The sequence below is a fragment of the Chelonia mydas genome, chromosome 4 (genome assembly GCF_015237465.2).
Source record: "Chelonia mydas isolate rCheMyd1 chromosome 4, rCheMyd1.pri.v2, whole genome shotgun sequence".
NCBI classification, from domain to species: Eukaryota; Metazoa; Chordata; order Testudines; family Cheloniidae; genus Chelonia; species Chelonia mydas.
In genome coordinates this window covers 35,533,480-35,552,534 of record NC_057852.1, presented here as the reverse complement: position 1 = coordinate 35,552,534, position 19,055 = coordinate 35,533,480, and the positions used below count along the sequence as shown (strand labels likewise).

The 19,055-nt window shown below is 39.6% G+C and overlaps 1 long non-coding RNA gene across 7 annotated transcripts in view; it reads right to left on the bottom strand.

The window, feature by feature from the left end:
• The window catches only part of LOC122465568, a 144,181-nt gene that overhangs the window by 15,633 nt on the left and 109,493 nt on the right, over window positions 1–19,055 (bottom strand). For all 7 annotated transcript variants that reach the window (XR_006290501.1, XR_006290502.1, XR_006290499.1 and 4 more), the window contains 3 exons: window positions 3,395–3,458; window positions 2,305–2,341; window positions 1,917–1,996 (listed from right to left, as the gene is read on the bottom strand). This is a non-coding gene — a long non-coding RNA (uncharacterized LOC122465568). The remainder of the gene's footprint in view (window positions 1–1,916; window positions 1,997–2,304; window positions 2,342–3,394; window positions 3,459–19,055) is intronic.

The window sequence follows — 19,055 nt, the reverse complement described above, 5'->3', positions numbered from 1 at the left end:
TTCTAAGGAAATCTAAAGTGTGTCAGAAATTCACTGTATCACTTCCTGAAACTGTCTGAAGTCACCTGCCACAGCAGGTGGTGGAAGCATGACAACTTCATCAGGTGATGATGAGGAAATATTCATAAGAGATGTCACCTCCTTGTCTGCCCTTGCTTCTTGCTCCTCAAAGATCTTTTCCTTGGGCATAGGTGGTGGTAAAGAGGTTGAGGAGAAGGGACCCTTCTCTGTTCCCCCCGGTGGTGTGAATTGTTGATGACAGAATGTCCATGGATTACAACAAGGTCAGAAGAGGGTGTGGGAGGTCAGAAGGCACAGCTGGAGACATCCATCTGAGTTCCTGCCATGCTGGTGTCATTTGAGCTCTATCCTCCTGCAAAACATCAATGTGGGAGGGAGAATGATGTGTTCTAGAGTAGACAGGGGAACCTTGCACCCAAATCTGAGAATTTGAAGAGTCCTCTTCCACATACTCTGGGAGAAGACGAGGTAGCAGCTGTTCAGCTTGCAAAGTATACAAGGCTGTGTATGGTTCTCTTGGTGATAAAGGGGTCGGTGACCAAGAGGGTCTTCAAGAGGCTATCAGGTCCTTAGAGTACCTGAAGTTTTGTGGTACTGATGGTAAAGACTGTCCCAGGACAAGCTTCAATACTGGGAGTCAGCTCCAATTTTCTTGGTACTGCAGGATGTCTAGCAGTTTTCGGTACCATTGACTTCCTTGATATCGGTACCAGGGATTGTTTAGGGACAGGACTTATAACACCTTTCAACCACGTCTCTGCAGTCTGGGTCCAGGTACCCAAACTTGGTACAGAGTCTGTCTTAAACTGACTTCTCTTCTTTGCCTTTGCAGTACTGGCATCACTCAGAGCTTGCATGGAACTCCCCTTGGGACCTGAGGTCTCCATAGCCTTCTTGTGTGCCGGTGACCAAGACCTGCTTGTAGATATACTCCTTATGTTCAGAGGCAGATGCAGATGAAGACTTTGGAACCCTAGATGTACTGAAGTGTCACAGTACCATCTACCTCTCTAGTGGTCTCCTCTGACCAAGATCTTGATGTGGACAGAGCACTAGCAGTTCTGGGAGGCCTATGTACAGGGAGATCCTCCACCCCTGGATCGGAAGATGGACATAAAGTTTGCTCCATTATTAAGAGTTTAAATTTGATCTCACTATCTTTTTGGTACCTACTCTTGAAGGATGTGCAGATCTTGTACTTACTGGGGATATGAGTATCACCCAAACAGCGGAGGTACTGTTAGGAATAGCTTCATGGCAGGAGAGGAGCCCAGCATTCCTGAGCAGAATAACCAAGAAGATAACCCCTAGAAGGGAAAATTCTTTACAACTGTCTAATTATATCTAAGAATAAAACAATTTAAAAAAAATTGAGAGAAAGAAAAGAAAAACAAAACACAAAGGGAACAACTGTTTCAACATTACGAATACTGAAACATAAGTAACTGTAAACAAACTATCGAAGTAAATGCTAAATATTAGAGAACAGGAACAGTTTGCAGACTCATCTCAGGCCAAAGGCAGCTGCAAAGGAACTGAAGGCAGTTCGCCCACACAGCCCCATATAGTCTTGGTACATGGCACGAGGATGTGTAAGGTGCATGTGCAGGCCAAATGGGCACCGCTACCAATAATCTGCAATCAAAAGTACAGGGTGCAGGCACACCTGAAGTGGAGCACCCACAGAGACACTACTTGAAGAAGAACCTAGAGCAGCTCAGCACAAAAAAACCCCATGATATATCCCACAGATACACACAGATGAGTATAGAAACAGTGGGGACAGAGTACTCTGTCAGGGTTTTGCTGTGGGAATGCCTGCACTCAGGTTAGGCTAAGCTGAGTACTCAGACCAGGTGCCAATTACCTGGGTTAACCATATAGTGAAAACCTACCTCTAAAGATGGTTCCTCCAATCAATATTGAGCCCCGTTCCTGTGGTATTATGGGGAAGTTTGCAGTGCTGCTGCTTGTGCTGTAGACAACAACAGGGACTTCAGAGCTGCCAGCATAGAATGTTACACAAACATTAAATTCATTTATATCTGAATTCCCAGTTACAAGAAGGCCCTTTATGTTCTATTCTTGCAATTTAAAGGGTCATTAATGTGTGTGCAAATTACATTTATGCCCACTTTAAGGCTCCTTTGCACTTTCAGCGCAGCGTAAAGGGACCTTAGTGTAAACACAAATCAAGTCCCTTTAAAAAAAATGTTGAAATAGAAGTTAAACTGTATTTCTCACAGATTTACTTTTAAGAAATAGTAAATAAAAGCAAATTACCCTGGTAACCATGGAAGAAAAACAAGATGTGATGTCACTGGAGAAATGGAAGATAAGAGAGAGATAAATGAAACAAGAAAAGTTAGTGAATTAAATTTAATATTTTTATTTAAAATATTTTTAAACAAAATTATTGTTAATTATAGGGTGACCGTATCATAATAGGGTGCCCCAGCATGCTGGAATGTTGATCATTTTTGTGTAGCGCTGGCATTTAGTGTTTGGCTTCATGGCATGGTAACATCTGCACAGGGCACACACCCTGTTGTGCATTCTTGCTCAATAACCCAATGGATTTTTTCCCATTTTTTTTTTTTTTTTTTTTAACATCGACAGCAAATGTTGCAATTTTCATGACTGGTGAGATAGTTGGGCATTTTTCAGCTGGAGGGGAATAGCCTAGCGAAGACGAGTCTTGCATTTGGAGCACTCCTGACAGGATGTGGACCAAGCAGGCCTTCAGCCGTTGGTTTTTTAGATCATAAGAAACAATCATTGTACATGACTATTAAGAGATCATCTAATTTACTCACTCGTTTCTGGGCCACTCTTCAGAGCATGAACAATGTCCAAGAAAGCGATTGAAAATATAATGTGTATCTATATATTGAGTATAGCCCAGAACCTGTAGCCAGTTTTTTAAAATCTGATTTAATAAAAATTGGTCATCCAGAGTGAAAAAGAAAGTAAAAGCATTATTTGTTCACTACATAATAAGCTGGCTAAGTGGGGGGGGGGGGAACTAAAGAAAGGCAGTTGGAATCAGTTTTCTCTGTAGAGCACTGATGTCAATTCAGGGAGAAAGAAATAGCTCTGACACTCAGAACGGCTGGATATGAAACCACTGGTGTCATTCAGTGCTAGGAGCCACTGACAGATTTACTGCTTGCCGTGGAGCTGCTGGTGTATGATGGAAATGGCAGGTGTAGTCTGCTACAAGGATTTCTGTCTCAAACATCTATTCCATGCACATGTGTAACTGAGAGCAGCTAGAGGTCATGGAGGGACAGCTCTGTGTTTACAATGACTTATTAAGAAACGTAGTTATTTTCTTTAATCCTCCTCACAACAAGAGGCACGTCTCACTAACCTGTAGTTCTATTGCAATGCAGGGGACATCGCAAACTGACCAATTCAATACCAGGTAACAGGCACTGAAAGAGAGAGAGAGAATAGATTACTGCAGAAAGAAGTATTATATTGCTTGTAACAAAACTACGGCTAACACCTAATGAAAATGTGAATATAAACATTTTAAAGCAAGTTACAGGAAAATCAAAGAGAAACAACACTATTCAACAGTTGAAAAATATGATATGGGTTACCAAGACAGGTCCAAGACAAATCCTAGATCCACATGCCCCCAGACACTGAGGATATTAGAAATTTGAACCTGGGTTTGGATCTTAATTTTGTGGCTAGAGGCCATCCCTAAATAATGTTAACTGTAAGTGCTTCTTAACATTGATGTGCACGTTAGCTACCACATCTCATCAATAAAGCTGGTCAAAATTCAACAATTACACATCAGAGGGGCTTTTCTGAAATTATTTTTGATTTTGCTCTGAGAGGCTTGTGACAGAGTTTCACTCAGTTTCAGGTTTGACCAAACCAAAAAACTCAGGATCTGACCCTGTAAAAACTTGGGCATGTGTTTGACTTTAAAACAGACATCTTAGGTCCTCTGATATGAAAGGGACTGGTCTCAAAGCATACAGTTAAGAATGTGTGTAAGTCTTGGCAAGATTGAGGCCTCAGTTGATTCTTTTAAGTTTTACCTTATTTAGTGTCAAAATAATGAAAAAAAAATCAGAATTCTGCATGATTTCAACGTGAAACCGTGAATTAGCTCATTCAGATTAATTTAAAATTTGGAACTGAATCCCGATTCTTGAAGTTTGGAGGTGTGCAGACCAGAATGGTTGGACTTGCAAATAAATGCACAATATTAGCAATCTTACATGAAAGAGATCCTCCACAATTATGAAATAAACAATGGAACCCTTTCATGTATATTAACAAGTTGTTGCTCCAGAAGAGGTAAGAAAGGTAAAATACCTTCTGTGGATTTATTACAAGAATGCACCAAAGGACAAAGGCAGAGAGATATTTAAACTTGAAAACCTAGGGCCTGACTCTTTTCTCACACCTGTTTTACACTAGTGTAATTTCACTGATTTCAGTGAAGTCACTCCTGTAGTAGGACCAGACTCATAACTTTCAATTAAAATATGAAATGCCAAGGCAAAGGTATCTATATTATTATCCACTCTAATTTAATACACAAGCTACAGATTTGGTATCCATGCAGTGGTCCATTACCAAAAGTATAAGGCCATTCAGGTTTGTTTGAATCGCTGTCTGTCTGTCTGCTCACTGCTCTTGCTAAACAACTGCTGGTGCAGCTGCAGAGAAATGGCTGCCTGCAGTGTGTACATGGCCTAAGCAGGTACCTCATGTTTTGCTTTGAGGGGCCTGGCAAACGTATTTGGTTTTCTCTTGCTGCCACAGCCATACCATCATTTCAATCTGGTGCAGTAGATCATAATTTATTTCATGAAACTCTTCCAATAAATGTGTTTATGCTGTAGCTCCTTTGGCAGCAAAGTCCAAAATTACATTTGCTGATGAAGATAGGTATCCATGCTACACTTTCCAGATCTCATAGCATAGCTTTATGATGGTGAGCATGAGCTAGCTACTTACGTGGCTAAAGTGTGCAAGGTGACTTCATGATTCTCCTTCAGTGGCTAATTGCACTGAAGAATTATTGACTTTTTGTCTCATGCTGAGACCACGGAAATGTGAATCTCAACATAGTTGTGATTCCTGACATGATTGGCAATGTTGGGAATAAAGCCATAGCCTTAGAGACGCCAAGCTATAAATCTGATTAGCACTCTTGCAAGTTGAGCCACTGTACTGGGAGTGTTTTTAGTATCACATTATCTGGTTTCCCATTTCTGTGGGCTGGGAAATGGAAGGAAAGCAGCTTTCATCCATGTGTACAATGCCTTAGCAATCACCAACAAAAGATGAAAGTTTGTAGTACAATAGCAGTTCCGTGGTACAAGCAAAGTCTGAAAAGCCTGATGTCTTGCTATATCTTTTAATCAAACTAACAGAACAGAACCAATCCAAAGAATACTGCTATCCTATGTATAGGAGGTAGCACTTGCTATTAAGATATAACAACCAAGTCATCTGGACATTTCCCCACTCCTTTTCTTATTTTTCCTCCCCCCCTCCAAAAAGGAAAATCTTTTGAAGAAAACAAGTGCGTCATTCATAGAAAGAACAAATGTGATAAACGAGAACACAATGCCCCTTTTCTTTAGGCTATTTAAATGAGGGCCAAATATTCTTTACACAGCTCCGGCTCCAGGCACCAGCATTCCACACAGATGCTTGGGGCGGCAGTTAGAAAGGGCCGGCAGTGTTTCCGTGGCGGGGGCAATTCGGCGGCAGCCTCTCTATCCCGCTGGCCGCAGAGGCAAATAGGCAGCAGCTTCTCCCTTTTGCCGTCCGCGGTGGCAGTTTTTTTCACTGCTTGTGGCAAAAACTGAAGAGCCGGCCCTGTCTTTACACATTCCCTCCACAGAATATATGTATTTGTTCTACACATCTTTCTATCCTATATTAAATGTTTGATTTTCAATAGCAGCTGCTTAAAAAGAATTCAGTGAAATTGTACTACTAACATTACAATATCAAATTTAAGTGTTTTTACTGTTAGTAGCTAACAGAACAGTTTCCAGGAAATATGTTTCATATGTAGATTTTTTTGGTCTGATTTGAGATCTAACTCTTGGTGAAAAGTGACAGAAAGTGTAGAATAAGAGGGCATTGGTGACTTTGGACTTGATAGTTAAACCTCTGTTTTGCAGACAATACAAAGGGTCAGCATACGTTGAACTAGGTATGAAAGTCTGAATATCAGGTGAACAGAGGGGTTAATTCAACTTATTTTCTATCCAGAGGTAATAAGGAGGACTTCTTTTCCAACCAAATCTAATCTTAGGGAATTGCACCAATGAGAATTTTCTGAGTAGGCTCTGAAACAAAATGAGTTATTATTTCTTGTCTGACAGTAGCGCCTACAGGCCCCAACCAATACCAGGAGCCCATTGTACCCATTGCACTCTGCAAACACATTGTAAGAGTCAGACCCAGCCACAAAGAGGTCCTAGACAAGAGATTCAAAGGGAAGGGAAAAAGAGGCACAGACATCTTGAAATGACTCATCCAGTCATCAATGGCAGAGTAAGGCATGGAACGTATGTCTTCTGAATGACAATCTGGGGCCCTATCTACTGTGCCAAACCCATTCTCCTCTCTCTATGTTGTAACCAAAGCCACCATTCAAAAAAGGTGAATATGAGCATTTATCAGAATGTGCTGTATTGTATGTAATGCAAAGTCAGTGAGAGATTTATGGATGCTTATGGATTTGGGGTTTAGAGAATTATTTTACACTCCATCTGAGCATTTCTTATCCACTGCACTGAAAGAAAGAACTTTCTCCCAGCAGGAAGCTGACCCTCCAGGAAACGTCTGTACCTATCGTGGGCAGATCTGTGGTTCCAGGATCAGTCTTCTCAGGACCCATATGTAAATCTGTGGTGGCGACAGTACTCGAATCGAGGGATCGCCGACTGATGATGATTATGTTATCCACACTGGCAATTGCAGTGGAGGGTTGGGTAGGGGAAGAATCTCCATTCCTTTTGCTTATTCTGGCAACATAAAAAGTTCATGAGGTGCAAGCTATTTTCCGCCATTGTAATAAAGGTGTGGCACACAAGAGAGCTAGTAAAAGACTGATCTTTATTCTTGAGCTCCAGTAACATGGCATGGATCAGGGTAATAAAGGTTAGCCCTACTGCCAATAAAAATATTCTGAATGGACAAATTTTCAAGCAAAAAACTGGGGGGAAATGACAAAATGCTTGACAAAAATTCTTGGCCATTTTCAGACAGCTCTACTTCTACCCTGCCATATTGAAGAGGTCAGTAACCACTGACTCCAGTGACTGCAGTTACATCTATGAATACACTGTGAAATGTGGCCCGAATTAAAATCTTATCATTACTATTACAATTAAGCATAACAGAGCTTACAGCCAGAAGGGACCACCAGATCATCTAGTCTGATCTCCTGTATATCGCAGGTCACCAACACTAGCAATGGCAGGGAAATGATTAACTGAGATATACCCAGATTATCCTTGCAAGTGACCCACACACTGCTGAAAAAGGTGAACCCTCCCCCAAGATAACTGCCAATCGGACCTGGGGGCAAATTCCTTCCCAACCCTATATATGGCAATCAATTAAGCCCTGAGCATGTAAACAAGAACCAGAGAGCCAAGCACCAGAGAGAGAATACTTGGTGCCACCTCCAAGACCTGGCCCTTCCCATCTAATGTACTATTTCCAGCCATGGCCATCCCCGATGCTTCAGAGGAAGGAGATTAAAAAAATCTCAGAATATACTCTGTGTGTGGGGGTAGGGAGGGAGGATTCCCTTCCTGACCCCTTCAGGTGGCTGGCTGAAACCTTGAAGCATGAGCTTTTAGGAACATAAACCTGAAGTGAGACCCAGAGCTGCTGAGCCCTGCCTCCTACAATCACAAGCAACCCCATTTTATGATCTCACTCATACATTTGTCCAACTTTCTTTTAAAACTAATTAAGATGTTTGCCACCCCAACTACTATTGGGAGCCTATTACAGAACCTCACCTCTCTGATGGTTAGAAACCTTCCTCTAATTTCTAGCCTAAATTTGTCCATTTGTTCTTGTGCCAACATTGTCCTTTAGCTTAAACAGTCTTCAACCTCCCTGGTATTTTACCCCCCGAATGTATTTATAGCACAATCATATCCTCTCCCAACCTTCTTTTTGTAAGACTAAACAAGCCAAGCTTTTCCAGTCTCCTCTCAGAAGGTAGGCCCTCTATTCCCCTGGTCATCCCAGTAGCTCTTCTCTGCATCTGTACCAGTTTAAATTAATCATTCTTGAATGTGGGTGACCAGAATTGTTGACGATATTCCATATGAGGTCTTGTACCTTGTACAATGTCACTAATATCTGTTTGTCTCCCCTAGAAATGCCTTGCCCTATTATATCCTAGAGTTCATTTGCCTTTTTCACAGCTAATAGTTATCTTGTGATTGACCCACATACCAAAGTCTCTCCCCTTCTTTGTCACTTCCAACTGACGAGGCCCCAGCTTGTAGAGGAAATTCTTGTTATTAGACCCTAAGTGCATGATCATGTATTTTGTACTATTACATTTCATCCCATTTCTCTCACTCCAGTCTTCAAGGAGTCTTTGGAATCTACTGATGGTAGTCACCATCATTCTGAAATTGTGACATCTTTTATGACACTATTATAGAGCGTAAAAAGAAATTCACTGAAATTTTGTTTCAATATTTAGAGGATAACTTAAGGATTCTTTCCATTTATGCAGTGCTATCTCTTTCCTGGGCTAAATAATCGTTGAGGCCAAAGCTGAGGTGTGCATTAACCCAGGAGGTTTACGGCAGCAAGTTAACAGCAAGTTGCTTTTCTTAGACCGCAATGTCTAGTCACATATTTTTGATTACATGGAGATAAAAATAACGATAATCGATTTTAAGGCAAGAAGGGACCATTGTGATCATCTTACTCTGAGCTCCTGCATAACACAGATCATAGGATTTAATCCAGTGATTCCACCAGTGTGTGCAAGAAGTTGTGTTTGAACTAAAGCATATTTTTAGAAACATACTTTGTTGTATACATTTTTTAAATAGAAGAAAAGGAAACAGTAGCTGAACAGACCAAGCAGCTGATGAGGCCATGTGTATTGTGAGAATATTGACGGTGAATTCTGAGGAGATCAATAAAATGAAAATGGACAAGTACAGAGCCATAGGAACTAACAGACTAAAAAGGACAGTTCTTTAACAGTTGCCTAAACTAGATGAATCAGAGGAAGCCAAAATAAGACTATAGGCTTAAAATTATGGGCTGGATTCTCTGCTCATTGAATCAATGATGAAGTTCCCACTGATGTCAATGGTGGAAGTCAGGCCCTAGGCAACTAGCTAACTGCAATAGCATATCCTAAGATACATTACTTTCTTACCACAGATGGTAATTTGTTTACTCTATGAAGCATAAGGAATGATAAATTAGGGAGATAGGAATGAGGATTATAGCAGTCTCGGAAGAAATCAGGGTGAAAAATAATAGCCCTGGTGACCAAGAGGAGTGACTTAGGGTATAAGCGGAGACGTATCCAACCAACAGGCATTAGTACTTACATAGGGCCTAATTCAGCAAAATACTTAAGCACATGCATTGAAGTCAATGGAACTCAAGCACATGCTTATGTGCCTTGCTGAATCTGGGCCTCACTCCCCAGGACTCTTATTGACTACAGCTAATCGATATCTGCTATTTTGGGGATGGTTTTCCAGCCCAGTTAGGGAGATTTTGCCCATCCGACAGTAGGAAGTTGAAGAATTAGTAATGTCCAAATATCTAGTAAGAACTGAGAAAAGCACAATGCTCAAAGAAGGTTTCCAAGGCTACCAAAAGGTTAATTTTTGGCCTCAGCATACACAGAACTGATAGCTAGAGAGTCACATTTTTACTGAATATAGCTACAGATGTGCAAGTCTAATAAAATTCTCCTCCACCTCCTCCTCCTCCTTCTCCAATATTTTATCACTGTAGTGCCCAGAGGCCCCAATCAGGATCAGGGCTCCACTGTGCTAAATGCAGTGCAAACACATAAATATGCTGTTTCTGTCCCAAAAAGATTACAAGATAACGCTCTGAAGTCAATAGGACTACTAATGTGAATAGAGTTAAGCACATGTAAGTGTTTGAAGGATCAGAACCTAAGACCATGCAATCTTCTGATATAGTTTTCAAAAGTTATTTGGGTTTTTACATTCTCGTTATTTCCATTTGACTGTTGTTCCTAGACCAGCCTTTACTGCTTTGACCTTAACTTTGTGCTCCTAGTAACGAACGTACAATACACACTTTTCAATGAAAAAGAAAACTTTTAGCATTAACCAAAAGTTATCTTAGCTGGTGAAAAATACACTTTCTTCAGAGAGTACTGGCATGTTATAGAAAGTTGTATGTTGCTAGTAAACTAGAAATAAAGGAGGGATGTGGGAAGCCAAAGAAAAATCAAGCCCCACAAGACCAATATATAATCATAATGAAGCGTTGGCGGCAATTTGGCATTGCTTTCCCATCTGGGAATAGAAGGTCACAGGGTCTAATTGTGCTGCAGTGAGGGAAAGGAAAACATTTGCAGTGTGTGGATGTATTTGGAACTGTCTTACAAATAGGGCTAGGGAATTTAAAAAAAAAATCAAACAGTTAAACAATAGAGAAATGAAGCAGGATATTGTTTGTGAAGGTCTGAGGCAAACTGCCAAACTTTCGGAGATGGCTATAAATGTACTTAAAAAAAAAAGTGAATACAGTGCTAGTGAAAGATGTTAGATTGACAATTCTTGATGCTGAGGTCAGAGCTGTACAAAGGATTTGGATAGAAACCTGACCCACCTGAAATCAAGATGGGTTCATGTTCTTAGTTTTACAGACCAGGGCTGATGGTAATTACACAATCAGCTGCCAGAAGCCCTATTTGTTAACCGTAGACATCTTCGGTGGTAGAGGATACTTTCCCCCAACTTCTGAAGATCTTTGGGAATCACCAGGAAGGGCAACTGCACCTCTAAGCTCTCAGAAGGCAAGAGGTACCTGCCCTCACAGTCAGAGCTGTGAGAGCTGTAAAACAGCACTACAACTGCTCAGGAACTGACTAGAGATAGGTAGGGCAACATAATCCCTAATGCTGAGTACACAGACCTGAATCTCCTTAAACTGGAAGCCCCATCCCTGACAACCCCTGCAAGATTCATGGTTGTAGTTTACAGATTCTGCACGGACCCAGCACAGCAACAATACAGAGCAGGTTCCACTACAAAAAGAAAAGCGAAAGCTGTTAGCACTCTTACTAAATTGAAGTATATAACATGCAAATTCTTCCTCTTGTCTTTAAATGGCAGTATCAGAAAAGAAATAATAAGAAAAAAAAAACAGAGAACATTTTGTATCTAGAAGAATGTACTTCATTTTAACGGTAGTATAATTTTTCAAGGTTGCCCTTGCTATTATAGTCCAGAGCATTTCCTTTCTAACCTTGTATTTTCTATAAAGATGGGCCTGAAACTCAGATTTTGTATTTAGACCTAATCTTTTGCAAATCTTAGTATTGCTGCATGTAGTAGTATTCTTCTGATCAGAGTACTTAAGAATATACAGCTGTGCATTGGCCTGCATGCAGGACTTGGCTGAAAGTGTATTTAAATACTGATGTTACATCAGGGAGTATAGGGGAACAGAGGAAAGCGAAACACAACCTTTGCCAAGAACACTAAGATGCAGTCCCCATTACATAGATATTATTATTTATTTACAGTAGTGCCCACTATATGCTAGGTGTTTTCCAAACACTCAAAGAGGATGAATCCTTATCCAAGGAGCTGACAGTCTAAGGGCTCAAGAATTGGTTGGATTGATTGGAAATGTATAGTCTAAATCTAGTCTGTTCCTATTCAGCCCAGCACTGCAGATTCTAATACCTGGGAAGCTCACATCTTTGTACTTATTGTGGCAAATGGCTCAGCATAGAAGTGGGAAACATATCTTTTTTGGCATAGAAATCATAGAAATGTAGTGCTGGAAGGGACCCTGAGAAGTCATTGTGTCCATCTCCCTGCACTGAGCCAAGACCAGGTATACCTACACCATCCCTGACAGGTATTTGTCTAACCTGTTCTTAAAAACCTCTAATGATGAGGACTACACAATCTCTCTTGGTAACTTATTCTAGTACTTACCTAGCTTTATAGTTAGAAAGCTTTTCCTAATATCTAACCTAAATCTCCCTTCCTGCATATTAAGTCAATTACTTCTTGTTCTACCTTGAGTGCATATGGGGAATGACTGTCCTCTCTAAAACAGCCCGTAACATATTTGAAGACTGTTATCAGGTACCTCTCTCAATCTTTTTTTGCAAGACTAAAGATACCCAACGTTTTTAACCTTTCCTTATTGGTCAGATTCTCTAAGCCTTTTACCATTTTTGTTGCTGTCCTCGAGATGCTGTCCAATTTGTCCACATTTCTCTTAAAGCATGGTATCTAAAACTGGACAAAATACTGCAGCTGAGGTATCATGAATGCTGAATAGAGTGAGGCAATTACTTCTCATATCTTACGTGTATGACACTTCTGTTAATACATCCCAGAATGATGATAGCCTTTTTCAAAGCTGCATTATATTGTTGGCTCATATTGAATTTGTGATCCCCAGAACTTTTTCAACAGTACTACTGCCTAGCTAGTTGTTCCCCATTTTTTGTATTTGTGCATTTGATTTTTCCTTCCCAATGAAGTACTTTGTACTCATCTTCATTGAATTTCATCAAGTTGATTTCAGGCCAATTCTCCATTTTTTGAAGGCCCTTTTGAATTCTAATCCTGTCTGCCAAAGTGCTTGTAACCACTCCCAACTTGGTGTCATCTACAAACTTTATAAGCATACTCTGAACTCCATTATCCAGTTATTAATGAAAATGTTGAATAGTACCAGACCCAGGGCAGACTCATGTTGGACTACCTTAGATAATTCCTCCCAGTTTGACAACAAACTATTGATAACCACTCTTTGGGTATGGTCTAACAATCAGTTATGCACCCTCCTTATAGTAATTTCATCTAACCCACATTTCCCTCATTTGTTTATGAGAATATCATGTGGGTCTGTGTCATAAACCTTACTAAAATCAAGATATATCATGTTGACTGCTTTAGAGCATCCACTAGTCTGAAACCCCTTCAAAAAAGAAAATTAGTTTGGTTTGGCATGGTCTGATCTTGTCAAATTCATGTTGGGTGTTATTTTATTACCCTATTATCCTCTAGGTGCTTCAAACTGGTTGTTTAATAATTTGTTCCAGTATCTTTCCAGGTATCAAAGTCAGGTTAAATGGTCTATAACTCCCTGGGTCCTTTTTGTTCTTCTTTTTAAAGAGAGGTATTATTTTTGCCCTTCTCCAGTCCTCTGGGTCCTCACCCATCCTTCATGAGTTCTTGAAGATAATTGCATATCAAGACAAGGATAACCATTCTCAAAATGCCCTCAAAATGAGACTTCTAGAGTTGGAAACAGAAAGAAAGAAACACAGTCAGATGCTTTGTTAATCTGGGCACCAACCTTCAGCCAGTGCTGGCCATATCACTCCTACACTTTCAGTATTTAGAGGTACTTTATTAAGTTTCCTTAGATTGGGAAAACATTTCTAAAGACAGCATACCAGCATGGGTAATGTAAATGGGAGAGCAGCCTCCCACCACTTTTCAAATTGCACCAGAACCTTACATATAGGGGGAATAAGTGAAATCAGAATAGAATTCTAAAATATTTAAAGTGAGATTATGCTTTTATGGCTTGATCGTCTTCCCAATAAAATCAATTAGAGCTTTGCCGTTGACGTCAATGGAAGAAGGATTGGGCCCTTAAATTATATAGTAAAATGTTCTCCATTCCTTTCTGGTTTAATGTCTATATAGACGTAGTCTGAAGTAGGATGAAAGTGTCAGTTTTTACATTTAAGGATTTGTGCTTTATGAGGCTTGATATGTTAATGCTTCCTCTGGGGCTATTCTGGATGAGTGCATTGCACAGGTGGCCTTCTGCAATTTATAGACACAATAATTGAACAGGAGAAATAAGAGACAAGAGCATTTACAGCACATGGGATGCAGCTGGTTTAACCACTTTAACAGCAGGCATAACTTTTATATGACAGAGTCACTTTCTAAAACACAAGGGAAGAGGACTTTTTTCTGAGAGCCCCATGTACTTCTTTTTGCACTCGCTTTCTCTGCTGCACATACCAGGGCATTCTCAGAGAGTCACTTTGTCAAACTCTTAAATGAGCAATTGAATCTACTATAATTTATACCACTAAAGGAACTCTTCTAAAACGAACATCTGTTAAATGCAGTCAACTTGAGAAATGTCTAAAACTGAACAATCACATACCAAAAAATATTAAAGCTAGAGAACTGATGACAATGTGAAAAACAAAACAACTGGCTATTACAGTTCCTATTAAGTAAAATCAATGTAAAATAACATTATTTTTGCTGTCCTAACAGCTGTTTACATAGTAAATCTGTTTTTGTTGTTGACTGTGTTAAATATGGAACAGGAGTGAAATTTTCCATTGTTGAGAGTAGCCTGAACTGAAGAGAGCCTCTGTGTAGGGAAACGGTGATTATTTCTAATGCCTTACGTACTATGGGTGAAACCCTGGCCTTATTGAAGTCAATGGAAGCTTTGCCACAATTTCACTGTAGTGCTATATGTTTACTAAAAAATATAAAATACCGTATATACAGATACAGTGAATTTTCAAAACATTTATTTGAGAAACACATGCACTGTTTCAGTATCTTCATTTACTGTGAATGGTGCTGATATGTCTCAGTGGGCTCTGCCATTTTACTGAGATTTCCTAGTAGGATGTCAAGTCCAGAGACATATTTTATGACAGGAAGCCCAAATCCACTGAAATGCTTGAGAAAAACAGGAGAATGCCAAAGCTAAGGTAATATGCAAGGTAATATGTGCTATTTTAATTTTCCAGTTAATTTAATAATGATTTAGGCCTTTATTGAACAAGATCCTTAATCAGGTTTGTAACTTTAAGTTCATGACTTCCCTGGGGCGACTGAAATGTGTAAATTCAGGTAGTGAAATTTGCTTAAATTTGCATTTGCTGAATCAAGGCCTTAATATGTGTAATACTTAGGTTATTTATATAAACTTCAACAAAACTTACAACAACTTCAAGTTTCCTGCATCTCTCATGCTTTAATATGCCGAGCTTCACTTGCTTCACAGGAGCAGCCCCAGGCTTTTCGTTGCCCGAGGCAAACTGGAAACACACCCCATCCAAAGTTGGCAATTGTCTCTACAACAAACAGTCACTAAGCCTTTATTTTCTTTTGCCCCAGGCATCTGCCTTTCTTGACTATCTGTACGAGCCAGGCCTATTTCTACACCTCACACTACATCAGACAGACAAGATGGCTGCTTCCTGATTAGTTATGAATTTTTGTTATATGTACAAAGTTTTAAACAAAATATAGCTTATTTATAATTAAATGTGATATTTAACATTACATTGTATTTTCCTTTAAGACTATAAATGAGTTCACCAGAGCAGGAACTGCACGGATCCTCTCTTCAGTTCAGGCTACTCTCAACAATGGAAAATTTCACTCCTGTTCCATATTTAACATAGTCTGCACTAAAAATGTCTTCATCTGAAAGCCTGCTGCCATAAATATGCTGTCAAATGCCCATGATTCTGAATTTCACACAGCCCTTGCGTGACGCTGGAGTTAAGGCCAATATTCCCCTCTGGCTCTAGGTGTTCTTTTAATTCTAAAAATAGACCTCTCCCACTTTTCCCAGTATCACAGCAAACTTCCAATTCTATTAAATGCTGCTTATAGAATAGAGGGAGTAAATAAGTTGCCACATCTCTGTGCGTCCCATCCCCATGCAAGAAAGCAAACAAAAATTCTGCTTTGCTCATTGATTACCAAAATACTTTCTTGATGACTTGCTAATTTGATAGGCCAAGCAATTTATTAGGTGTTTCCTGTGCTTTTTAACTACAGTCTACATTGCAAGGAAACAAGTAGTGTCTGTGGCATGGAAGATGAGTCTGTGTCTGATGAGAGCCATGTGTACCAAACTCCCATTTTTCATAAGTGCTGTCATTTTACAGATGTATGACCCTCTTCTCCTGGTTACAGAGGAGGGGGGCTGGGGGAAGATAATGTACAGGGTTCAGTAGAGAAACCCTTGTAGGCAGATACACAAATCATGTCATGCAAACCAGAACAGGCTAAAGGAACATCACATCTCTTTGCAGAAGACAATAACAGATAGGACAGAGAAAGATGGAGTCTAAGATGATTAGGAAAACAGGAATGGTTAATGGATAACAGCAACGTGGCGCCAAGCAGTTCATTCCATGTCATAAAGATATGAGGCAACACAAACAGACAGCAGGTAAAAGGTCTTTGAAATTCGTCCAATCAGTGCAGATGCAGAATTTTGCTCCCAGCATATTTGACAGAGAATATTATAGACTGTGGAAAAATTAATTTTTTTCAAATTAAGCCTTTTGTTTTCTTAGTGTTTCTTATTCTCAGTTGCAGTATATCATTTCCAATTTGGAATTGTTTTTTTAAAATGTCCTTCTCTTGTGATTTTAAGCACTTGCTTTTTCTTTGAAAACCTGGGTTCACATGTGTCTCAGGGCAGTCATTCCTCTCTTACATTAGGCCAGTAAGTTTGGGAAGCAGCTTAACTCACATGGGAGTAATGTCTCCACCCCTAAAAGCCCAATGCGATTCCTGTTGCACTCCCTCCACTTCCACACTTGATTGGCTCACATTAAAAGGGGAATTCAGCAAGGGCTGAGCTCTGATAAACCAATCTGACCAGGAAGTTGCTTAGAACTCCCTATTATACATGGGATAAAAGAAGACACATATTTCCTCCCTCCTTCTCAGATTTAGAATTTGACTGGCTTCAGATTCCACTCAGAACTAGAAACTAGATATTATTTCTTAGAACACTTTCTATTTAGAATCTGTTTGAAAAATAAAATGAAATTGTTACATTTGGATTTTGTGTACAGCAGCAGGCATAATACATCAGCAATTAGGTAAACTTAACTGTGCCTTGACTTTCTAGGTCATGGCATGAGTGACATAGTATAGTGCATTTAGCTTGTAAAAGCCTATACAAAGTCACTACCTGACAAGACAACCTTTTAGGTACAAGGCATCCAGTCTGCTTACATGCAAAACTGTTTAGGACCAGATTGTGGCTGGCCCTGCATGAATGTGCAAAGTGACGGAGCACAATGGGTACGTCCATACTACATCTCGGAGTGAGTCTCCCAGCCCGGGTCCACAGATGTGTGTAAACGAGGCTCACACTAGTGTGCTAAAAGTAGTTGTGTAGAGGTTGCTTTGACATTATGGCTCGGGCTGTCAAGCCCAAAGCCCACCCCCAGGGCCCGAGCCTAGAAATTTACAAGTTCTCTCATCTTTCCTAAAGATATTAAAAAATACAAACAGCATGTGGAAAAAGGCTGCAATTGTTTGTCCTTTCTCTAGCAAAGGTTTAATTTACTTCAATGGAAATTTTTGCCTCAATAAAGGAATGCAGGGACTTTCTGGTAAAAACAGAGGTTCCCTGGAACGACAGTCTGAACACAGTGAACCTTTCAGCCCTTTCATTCTAATTCACTATGAACAGAGCTTTAGTGTATCTAAGTTAACAGTAAACACAAGCTTTACTCCCAAACCTATTCCTGCTGAAGTAAATGGCAAAACTCCCAATGACTTCAATGGGACAAGGAACAGATCCTATATATTTTAAAGACAGGACAGGGAATACTCAGTATTCTGGCTTTTCTAACTAAAAAAGGTGCATCTCTGGTTTTGCGAAAAGAGAAGGAAAAAATAAACACATTTTGTAGTCTGTTGTGGAAAAAAAAAAATGTAGACCAGCACAGATGATGATACATGAACAGGGTGAATCTGATATCAATAAAATCAATTTTATATACTCATCCCATGACAAAACTCAATAAATTTAATGTTTTCCAACAAAACCCCAAATCATTAAATGACAGTGGTTAAGTAGTTTCATTTGTCCCAATCAATTCCGTACAAAAGCTAAATAAATCAAAATAAGTAACAGCCACCCTATTATATAATAAAAAATGTTAATTATTGCTGAGTTAAGACTACAGTTAAACAGAAAATGATTTGGCTTGCTAGATAACAAAGGTTGGAAAACATAGTGCTAAATCTCTGTGTGCTGTGATTACCTCATACTTGATAGCACTATCCAAGATGCCATTGTTTATTCTTTAGATAAATGTCCTAATCAATAGATACATAAAGACAAAACAAGAGTAACTAACAAAAGTATATTTGCCTCTCATATTGGTACATATCTATTGAAAGCAAACAGGAGTCTCATCAGCAAAAGCCACTTTGAATCTAGTTTGCGGTTCTTTTTGATTAATAGGTTTTGAAAACATCATGTTTGGGATATGGTAAATATACAGGCATTTACTTAGCTGAAAGATAAGGGACTATAAAGTCAGCTGAGATATGACACAGCAAACAAAAACTAGAATAGTGCATTCAAAGTTGCAAGTCACCTTCCTTCAAGACCATAAAGAAGAAATGTGTCCAGCATTGTACAAAGAGTTGGGGAGAGGGAGTCTCTTTCACACACATTTAATCAATTACATCTTGTTGCAGTGAATTCTAAGAGTGTTCTATGTCTCTGTCATTAGTTCATTCCCATTTCTGTATTTAAAAGGGGTCTTGATTTAAGGGTTCCAATTCCAGTCAAGATTGGGCCCTCTTTGTGCTAGGTGTTGTACAAACACATAAGTAGTAGTGGGTTGTAACGCTCTGACAGCAGTTATATGACCTATTTGATATAATACAGCCTCAGAATTGATTTTCAGTCTTCTGTTAAAATAAGAATGCTCTTCCACACGATCATACTGGATATTGGGGCAGATAAACATCCTGGCCCCAATGAAGTTA